Source organism: Haematobia irritans, chromosome 5 (assembly GCF_050003625.1).
Source record: "Haematobia irritans isolate KBUSLIRL chromosome 5, ASM5000362v1, whole genome shotgun sequence".
NCBI classification, from domain to species: domain Eukaryota; kingdom Metazoa; phylum Arthropoda; class Insecta; order Diptera; family Muscidae; genus Haematobia; species Haematobia irritans.
Genome location: NC_134401.1, coordinates 133,367,354 through 133,378,727, shown reverse-complemented (window position 1 = coordinate 133,378,727; position 11,374 = coordinate 133,367,354).

Here is an 11,374-nt window from a genome sequence, read left to right as displayed (position 1 = left end):
CAAAATTGTATTTTTATAGAAAATTTTGTCAACATTTTCTTTCTATTGAAAATGTTCTCAAAAAAAATTTTTTTTCATAGAAAACATTTTATTTCTATAGAAAATTTTGTCAAAATTTTATTTATAGAACATTTTGTCAAAATTTTATTTCTATAGAAAAATTTGTCAACATTTTACTTCTATAGAAAATGTTGTCAACATTTTGTTTCTAAGAAAATTTTGTCAAAATTTTATTTCCATAGAAAATTTTGTCAACATTTTATTTCTATAGAAAATTTTGTAAAAATTGTAGTTCTATAGCAAATTTTGCCAAAATTTTATTTCTATAGAAAATTTTGTCAAAATTTTGTATCTATAGAAACTTTTGTCAAAATTTTATTTCTATAAAAAATTTTGTCAAAATTTTCTATAAAAAATTTTGTCAACATTTTATTTCTATAGAAAATTTTTGCAATATTTTATTTCTATAGAACATTTTTGGAAAAATTTATTTCTATAGAGCATTTTTGCAAAATTTCATTTCTATAGAAAATTTTGTCAAAAATTTATTTCTATAGAAAATTTTGTCAAAATTTTATTTCCGTAGACAATTTTGTCAAAATGTTGTTTATATGGAAAATTTTGTCAAAATTTTATTTCTATAGAAAATTTTGTCAAAATTTTATTTCTATAGAAAATTTTGTCCAAATTTTATTTCTATAGAAAATTTTGTCCTAATTTTATTTCTATAGAAAATTTTGTCCAAATTTTATTTCTATAGAAAATTTTGTCCAAATTTTATTTCTATAGAAAAATTTGTCCAAATTTTATTTCTATAGAAAATTGTCAAATTTTTGTTCTATAGAAAATTTTGTCAAAATTTTATTTCTATAGAAAATTTTGTCGAAATTTTATTTGTATAGAAAATTTTGTCAAAATTTTATTTCTATAGGAAATTTTGTCAAAATTTTATTTCTATAGAAAATTTTGTCAAAATTTTATTTCTATAGAAAATTTTGTCAAAATTTTATTTCTATAGAAAATTTTGTCAACATTTTATTTCTATAGAAATTTTTGTCAACATTTTGTTTCTAGGAAAATTTTGTCAAAATTTTATTTCTATAGAAAATTTTGTCAAAATTTTATTTCTATAGAACATTTTTGCAAAAATTTATTTCTTTAGAACATTTTTGCAAAATTTCATTTCTATAGAAAATTTTGTCAAAATTTTATTTCCGTAGACAATTTTGTCAAAATGTTATTTATATGGAAAACTTTGTCAAAAATTTATTTCTATAGAAAATTTTGTCAAAATTTTACTTCTATAGAAACTTTTGTCAACATTTTGTTTCTAGGGAAATTTTGTCAAAATTTTGTTTCTATAGAAAATTTTGTCAAAATTTTATTTCTATAGAAAATTTTGTCAAAATTTTATTTCTATAGAAAATTTTGTCAACATTTTATTTCTATAGAAAAATTTTGCAAAATTTTATTTCTATAGAAAATTTTGTCAACATTTTATTTCTATAGAAAATTTTTGCAAAATTTTATTTCTATAAAAAATTTTGTCAAAATTTTATTTCTATAGAAAATTTTTTTACAATTTTATTGGAAAATTTTGTCCAAATTTTATTTCTATAGAAAATTTTGTCAAAATGTTACTTCTATAGCAAATTTTATCAAAATTTTATCTCAATAGACACTTTGTAAAAATTTTATTTCTATAGAAAATTTTGTCAAAATTTTATTTCTATAGAAAATAGAAATTTTTTCAAAATTTTATTTCTATACAAAATTGAACAAAATTGTGTTTTTTTATAGAATATTTTGTCAACATTTTATTTCAATAGATAACGTTCTCAAAATTTTATTTCCATAGAAAATTTTGTCAACGTTTTATTTCTATAGAAAATGTTGTCAAAATTTTATTTCTATAGAAAATTTTGTCAAAATTTTATTTCTATAGAAAATTTTGTCAAAATGTTCCTTCCTTAGAAAATTTTATCAAAATTTTATTTCAATAGAAATTTTCTCAAAATTTTATTTCTATAGAAAATTTTGTCAAAATTTTATTTCAAAAAAATGTTCTCAAAATTTTATTTCTATAGAAAATTTTATCAAAATTTTATTTCTATGGAAAATTTTGTCAAAATTTTATTTCTATAGAAAATTTTAACAAAATTATATTTTTATAGAAAATATTGTCAACAGTTTATTACTATAGAAAATTTTGTCAAAATTTTATTTCTATAGAAAATTTTGTTTTCTTTAAACTCAGGACACGAATGACATATGTCGTAAAGCAAAGTTCCTTTAAAAAACGAAAGACATTGCTATAAAGAATTAATGTCGAATTTAACTGAGATATTGAATATTAGGATTAAAGATACAAAATAATACTTATTTCGTGGACTTTGCATATGCAATTTAAAGTTTTTTTGAAATTAAGAAAATATTTACTGAAAAAAAAACATGAACCCACTAGGAGGGAAAATTTGGTTTATTTTGGAAAAGTTTGTTTAAGTTTTTGAAATTATAACTAAGCTGTATAATAAATGCCGAAGTCACGCCGATTTCACAAAAATAAGTAAATATTTTTTTACAAATTCAAGAAAATTTATTAAACATAATTAAATGTTTTCACTTGTTAAAGAAAATTTCTTAGTTTGAAGGAAAAAATTGGTGTTAAAAATTGCAAAAATGTTTTTAGTGCCATACGAAGTTCAAGATGGGTGCACTATTAGTAACATTTACAAAATTTAAGAAATTCTGAAATATTTTGTTGGAGACACGAATTTAGTAAATCTTTATGCTTCATTTGTATATAATTTTCCCTTGGTCTTGATCATTTAAGCAACTTACGCAAAAAATTATTGAAGTCAAGGAAACGTTCTCAAAACATAATAATTCCATAAATAAAAATAGAGTTAAATTGGCTTTAGTGAAGTATAGGGTTCACTTTTTTTGAAGTATCTGTTATAATCTGGATTAGCAAACTAACATTTATTTCTTCATGAATACCTTTGTTTATATACAGCAAAACGAGAAGGAAAAATAGAATTCACGAGGCTATAGAGAAAATTAGACAGCCACTTTGCGATTTATTTTTGGCATTTATTGATTTTCATTATAAAATAAACTCTGTGAATACCAAAGTAGCATTTCTTATTAGAAAGCCCATTATCACTGGCCATTCTCTATGAAATTTTCAATGAGAGATTACTAAATCTCTCACTTTGGATATTCCTACCTCTCTCTCTCTCTAACCTGGTTATGAAATACACCAATACACACAGTTTCACCTAGTAGCATAGTCTGGTTTCAATTTCCGGTTTCCGGTTTGATCCATCAAACTTTCTATAGCAACATTTGTGGTGAGATTAGCCAATAAATTTATGTCTTTTCTTTACGCTTATAATAATCATTAACAATTGATTTGTTTCAATTATCAAATTGTCAAGCTCCAGTTTTGTTCTTGTTATCAAAAGCCTGTCTTTTGTTTCAATGGTGGCAGTTGTGGGTTTGTCATTTATTTTCAATTTTTTGTTTTTTTGCTATTATAAAGCCACGTTCATCTCTTACTCACGTTTCTTCAGTATGGTTGCTGACTATTGTTCCATTGATTTGAATAAATTTATGAATTGAAATTTGCCATTAAAAAAATGTTAAAGAATATGAAAGACATGAAAACAAGTTTAATTAAAATCTTTATAGGGATTAAAATGAACACAATTTTTGGCATATTGTGATTGTGAAAATCGATTAAAATGTTGTTACAATCGATTTAATATTTTACAAACAAATCATTTCAAATTGAGTTTTTGTGAAATAAACTGTAGGATTAGCTTTTATATGAAAGTTTAAATTGTGAATTTAATTGTCAATAAATGATGAAAAGTTATTAAAATCAAAATTAATACTGTAAAATTTTAATAATGAATATCACGTTTCAGCCCATCATTGGTGCTAAGTACAAATTTGTTCAGAATTACCAGCCTGACTCAGACTAAAAACAAATCGGGAAAACTTCATGTTGAAAAGGGAGTTTCTTAGGATTCTTCAGAAAAAAAGCAATACTCTATCACTTATTCCATTCTTGTTTTTTACAGTATATCGAGCAGCAAAATCGTTTGGATGCTGTTCACAATTACTCAGCAATTAGGATCGGTGTTGCCAGTATTATTAAGATGTTTTCATACCCAAAAATCCCCAATTTAAACTTTAATTCCTCACAAAGAACCCCAATACATTTTTGACAAGTTTTTATGAAAAAAATAGTAATAATTTAAAAATTAAAATTTTATCAAATCGAGCAAACTGCAATCAGATCAAGATTTCGAACCACAACACCAATGGACTTGTGATCGCCTTCCAAATGCTGGAGATATGCAAATGGCAGTTCGGTCACCTTGTATTTATAAACGAAATTTTACTTCTAAATATTCAAATAGTCAATTTGGGTGGTAGATATGTTGCCAAAGTTAGTAGAATACTACCAGAAATGATAGATTTTTTATTGTTTGGTAGATCGGTAGAATTGTTGATGTTTTGGTAGATTTCCAAAGAGGTACTTCATAAATTTTCTATAGAAATAAACTTCTAACAAAATGTTCTATATACCAACAAAAATTGAGAAAATGGTCTATATAGAAATAAAATTTTGACAAAATTTTCTATAGACATAAAATTTTGAAAAAAAAAGTTTCTATATAGAAATAAATTTTTGAAAAAAGTTTCTATATAGAAATAATTTTTTGAAAAAAAGTTTCTATATATAAATAAAATTTTGACAAAATTTTCTATAGAAGTAAAATTTTGACCAAATTTTTTATATAGAAATAAAATTTTGACAAAATTTTCTATAGAAATAAAATTTTGGCAAAATTTTCTACATATTAATAAAATTTAGACAAAATTTTCCATACAGAAATAGAATTTAGACAAAATTTTCTATATAGAAATAAAATTTTGACAAAATTTTCTATAGAAATAAAATGTTGACAAAATTTTCATATAGAAATAAAATTTGACAAAATTTTCGATATAGAAATAAAATGTTGACAAAATTTTCTATAGAAATAAAATTTAGACAAAATTTTCTCTCGAAATAAAATTTTGACAAAATATTCTACAGAACTAAAATTTTGACAAAATTTTCCATAGAAATAAAATTTTGACAAAATTTTCCCTTGAAATAAAGTTTTGGAAAAATTTTATATAGAAATAAAATTTTAACAAATTTTTCTATAGAAATAAAATTTTGACAAAATTTTCAATAGAAATAAAACTTTGACAAAATTTTCCACATAGAAATACAATTTTAACAAATTTTCTGTTGAAATAAAATTTTAACAAAATTTTCTATAGAAATAAAATTTTGACAAAATTTTCCATAGAAATAAAATTTTGACAAAATTTTCCATTGAAATAAAGTTTTGGAAAAATTTTATATAGAAATAAAATTTTAACAAATTTTTCTATAGAAATAAAATTTTGACAAAATTTTCAATAGAAATAAAACTTTGACAAAATTTTCCACATAGAAATACAATTTTAACAAATTTTCTGTTGAAATAAAATTTTAACAAAATTTTCTATAGAAATAAAATTTTGACAAAATTTTCTATAGCAATAAAATTTTGACAAAATTTTCTGTTGAAATAAAATTTTAACAAATTTTCTGTTGAAATAAAATTTTAACAAAATTTTCTATAGAAATAAAATTTTGACAAATTTTTCAATAGAAATAAAATAAAATTATCTATAGGAATAAAATTTTGACAAAATTCGCCATAGGAACAAAATTTTCTATAGAAATAACATTTTGACAAAATTTTCTATATTTTGACAAAATTTTCAATATAGAAATAAAATGTTGACAAAATTTTCTATAGAAATAAAATTTAGACAAAATTTTCTCTTGAAATAAAATTTTGACAAAATATTCTATAGAACTAAAATTTTGACAAAATTTTCCATAGAAATAAAATTTTGACAAAATTTTCCATTGAAATAAAGTTTTATAAAAATTTTATATAGAAATAAAATTTTAACAAATTTTTCTATAGAAATAAAATTTTGACAAAATTTTCAATAGAAATAAAATTTTGACAAAATTTTCCACATAGAAATACAATTTTAACAAATTTTCTGTTGAAATAAAATTTTAACAAAATTTTCTATAGAAATAAAATTTTGACAAAATTTTCCATAGAAATAAAATTTTGACAAAATTTTCCATTGAAATAAAGTTTTGGAAAAATTTTATATAGAAATAAAATTTTAACAAATTTTTCTATAGAAATAAAATTTTGACAAAATTTTCAATAGAAGTAAAACTTTGACAAAATTTTCCACATAGAAATACAATTTTAACAAATTTTCTGTTGAAATAAAATTTTAACAAAATTTTCTATAGAAATAAAATTTTGACAAAATTTTCTATAGCAAATTTTTCAAAAAAAAATAAAATAAAGTCTTCTATAGAAATAAAATTTTGACAAAATTTTCTATAGGAACAAAATTTTCTATAGAAATACAATTTTGACAAAATTCTCTATATAGAAATAAAATTTTGACAAAATATTCTACAGAAATAAAATTTTGGCAAAATATTCTATAGAACTAAAATTTTGACAAAATTTTCCATAGAAATAAAGTTTTGGAAAAATTTTATAAAAAATAAAATTTTAACAAAATTTTCTATAGAAATAAAATTTTGACAAAATTTCCAATAGAAATAAAATTTTCTATATGGACATAAAATTTTGACAAAATTTTCCTTATAGAAATAAAATTTTAACAAATTTTCTGTTGAAATAAAATTTTAACAAAATTTTCTACAGAAATAAAATTTTGACAAAATTTTCTATAGAAATAAAATTTTGACCAAATATTCTACAGAAATAAAATTTTGAGAAATTTTTCAATAGAAATAAAATAAAATTTTCTATAGAAACAAAATTTTGACAAAATTTACTATAGGAACAAAATTTTCTATAGAAATAAAATTTTGACAAAATTTTCTGTAGAAGTAACATTTTGACAAAATTTTCTATAGAAGTAAAATTTTTAAAAAATTTTCTATAGGAATAAAATTTTGAAAAATATTCTATAGAAATAAAATTTTGACAAAATTTTCTATAGAAATAAAATTTTGTTGAAAAAGATTTAATCCATTTCTCGAAAAAATCTCCATAAAAATCCCCAAATTTATGGAAATTCCCCACCAAATCCCCAAACTTCCAAATCAGAACTTTCGTCCCCATTCCCCACAAAATATCCTCAATGTGGGGAAAAATACCCAACACTGACCTAAGATGGGGGATGGGCATTTCAAAATATGACATTAATTTCCCCATACAAAAATTGTACTTTTTACTATATGCAACTTAAAGTAGACTATATGAAATCAAAAACGACAAAATTCATAACTTCCAATTAATAGCAGATATTAATTTAAACGCAAATCTGCAATTGACATCATCAAAAAACGATTTATGTAATCCAAAATTTTTTGGGATCCTCATATGTTCACTTAAAAAAAAAAATAAAATCATTTAAAATCGATTAATTTCTGCTAAAACACACAAAACAAACAAATATATTTTATTTTCACACTTGGAACTGGTTTGAGGTGTTGAGTTGCACAATTCAGAGCGATTAAAGGAAGTCGACTGTGATTTCACGGAAGATTAATTCGAAATAAATCATCGAATCATTCACCTGAAAACTTGGAGTGCATCACCATAATAAAATTAATTAATTCTTGGTTGCTATACGAAAATTTAGAATTTCTTTAAGACAACGACAGTAGGTTAGGTTTAGGTTAGGTGGCAGCCCGATGTATCAGGCTCACTTAGACTATTCAGTCCATTGTGATACCACATTGGTGAACTTCTCTCTTATCACTGAATGCTGCCCGATTCCATGTTAAGCTCAATGACAAGGGACCTCCTTTTTATAGCCGAGTCCGAACGGCGTTCCACATTACAGTGAAACCACTTAGAGAAGCTTTGAAACCCTCAGAAATGTCACCAGCATTACTGAGAAACCTTTTGGTGTTCGGTCGAAGCAGGAATCGAACCCACGACCTTGTGTTTGCAAGGCGGACATGCTAACCATTGCACCACGGTGGCTCCTGTGCACCTAAAAAAAGAACTTCTTTGGGAGGACATTTTTGGAAGTGCTTTTGAAGTTGTGCCTTTTTACTGGGGTATTAATAAACCGCGATAAGAAAATAAAAATACGATAAATGACATCTGTATCCTAATTTTAATTTTGTTGGTTCTAGATTTAAAGACAGATAGGTCGCTAAAAAATTTCTTTATTTTAAAGAAGCCGCACCTTTGGCTCGGAATCAATACCAAAATTCTTAAAGGATGGTCAAAATTTTTGGATCAAAGTAAACTTTTTTTGTGTGTACATTGCCAACTTAATGGACACAGAGTGAGGTACCAATCAATATCAAAATCCTTAAGAGAAGGCGGTGGATGTTAAGACATTAGCTTGAAACAATTTCCTTGAGATTCCACGCCCAGACACTCAGGTAACAGAATGCAATAACTGTCGGTTCGCAACTTCTACTCTCATTATTCACGTTTCCAGATCAACACAATTATTGCTTTTTCTTTGATTGATCGTACACTGAAAAAAATATTGTCATGAGGCCAAAGATTTCATGTCCTTAAAATACGAATGCAAATTTTGCTTAGCGTTGAAGACGCATTTCTCCAATATAAAGTTTTATTCCTTGTCCAAAAGTCGATACACTTTTCAAATAAGCAGTGTTGACCTTATAATTAAGCGGTTTGACTTAAAAATGGATATCATAACATGAAAGAAAAATTTTTTGAGCTATGGTCAACTTGACTTTATTAATTCAGAAAAAATGCTTCTTGACACCAACGCAAAAAATCGTTCAAAAATAGGACATGTCTTTCAACACTTTACTTTAAAGACGTTTTTTACTTGACATATAGCATTATTTTTACGGGAAGTCGAGTCTGAATTTGGAAAATAAAGTTGTCGTTAACTTGTTTTTAAAGGACTTTGAAGAAAAAAAAGCTGGAAAAGCGAAAGATTTAAATTTGCTTCCTAGAATCAAGTATATAAAGGGTGATACGGACAAAATTTCAAGGGAAAACGCGTGTAAATCGGTGACATCGTTAATTTAAAAAATCAAATTAAATTTCTTTTCCAAGTTCAATTAGTATAAAATTCAGGGAAAATATTCAGTTACAATTTCGCTTTTCCAAATCCCAATTGCCGGGCCTCACGCTTGACACCTGCCATCAGATTTTGTACAGCCACCTTGTCCACCTTCTTCGCCGCAGAAAGCCAGTTTGCCTTGAACTGCTGCTCGTCCTTAGCAGTTTTTTGGCCTTCTATATGTTCCGCTTGACAATAGCCCAGTATTTCTCAACTGGGCGGAGCTCTGGCATGTTGGGAGGGTTCTTGCCCTTGGGAACCACCTGCACGTTGCCAAATCCGGCCAAAACAGTACGGAACAACCGTGTTTCTTCAGGAAAGGCAGCAGACGTTTATTCAAACACTCTTTCACGTAAATTTCTTGGTTGACAGTCCCGGAAGCCATGAAAATGCTGCTTTTCAAGCCACAGGTACAGATGGCTTGCCAAACCAGATATTTCTTTGCGAACTTTGACAGTTTTATGTGCTTGAAAATATCTGCTACCTTTCCCCTTCTTTTAGCCGTATAAAACTGTCCCGGAAGCTGCTTGTAGTCGGCTTTGACGTAGGTTTCGTCGTCCATTACCACGCAGTCAAACTTCGTCAGCATCGTCGTGTACAGCCTCCGGGATCGGGCTTTGGCCGTCGTATTTTGTTTATCATCGCGATTTTGGAGTCACTACCTTCTCGTTTTTTGGCTCGATGCACGGTTGTAGACGATACACCCAGCCTATTTGCGGCATCTCGGAGAGAGAGGTTAGGGTTTCGCTTGAAACTACCGGCAACTCTCTTTGTCGTCTCAGCGGCTTCCGGTTTTCGATTTCCCCCCGATCCAGACTTCCTGGCTGTCGACAAACGTTCTCCAAACACTTTAATTACATTTGTAACGGTTGATTTGGCAACTTTTAGCGATTTTGCCAGCTTTGCGTGCGAGTAGCTCGGATTTTCGCGATGCGCGAGCAAAATTTTGATACGCTGCTCTTCTTGCTTGGACGGCATTGTGACAACTGAAGAGTGAATTCCAAAATCAAAATAGGCGCAACATTCTACACACACATACCTTCAAAATTAGGGGTGTTCAGGTTTTTTAAATGCAAAATTGAAAGAAATACGTCAAGTTTATATTGACCAAATTTTGACCGTATCACCCTTTACAGCACTAAGTTCGGCCGGGTCGAATCTTAAATACCCACCACCATGAACCAAATATTAGGGTTTCCTTTGAAATTTCAGGAGGGCTTGAGGACTTGAGGAAACTTCCCGAAGATAAATTTAAAGATTTCACCTATGAGGACTATATCAGATTCTGGATTTATAAGAACCATTTTTGTTTGAGTTTTAGAGGAATCATTAACATCTCTTGTAAGTGTGCAAGAAAATTATAAAAAAACGGCTTGATTTGAAATCTTAAATATGTAGAAGTAAAATCTGGAAATTTTACATTGAGTTTCAAGCAATTTTCATGATCAGTGCGCCTTCTACACCCTCAAGAAGTCGGTCTATATGGAGGCATTACCAAATGGACCGATAAAAACTTAATCCGATACACGTTTTTGTGAGCCTAAAATACCAGAATATTTACAATTTCAGGCAAATCAGATAAAAACTACGGTTTCTAGAAACCCAAAGAGTTAAATCGGGAGATCGTTCTTATGGGGGCTATACTAAAATATGGACCGATACTCACCGTTTTCGGCACACCTCTTTATGACCCGAAAATACCTGTAGATTTCCAATTTCAGGCAAATAGGATAAAAACTTTGGATTCTAGAAGCCCAAGAAGTAAAATCGGGAAATCGGTCTATATGGAGGCTATACGAAAATATGGACCGATACTCACCATTTCCGGCACACCTCTTTATGGTCCTAAAATACCTCTAGATTTCCAATTTCAGACAAATTGGATAAAAACTACGGTTTCTATAAACCCAAGACCCCAAATCAGGAGGTCGTTTTATATGGGGACCATACCAAAACATGGACCGATACTCACAATTTTTGGCGCACGTATTTGTGGTCCTACAATACCTCTAAATTTCCAATTTCAGACAAATTGGATAAAAACTACGGTTTCTATAAGCCCAAGAGTAAAATCGGGAGATCGGTCTATATGGGGGCTATACCAAAATATGGACCGATACTCCCAATTTTTGGCGCACGTATTTGTGGTCCTACAATACCTCTAGATTTCCAATTTCAGGTAAAT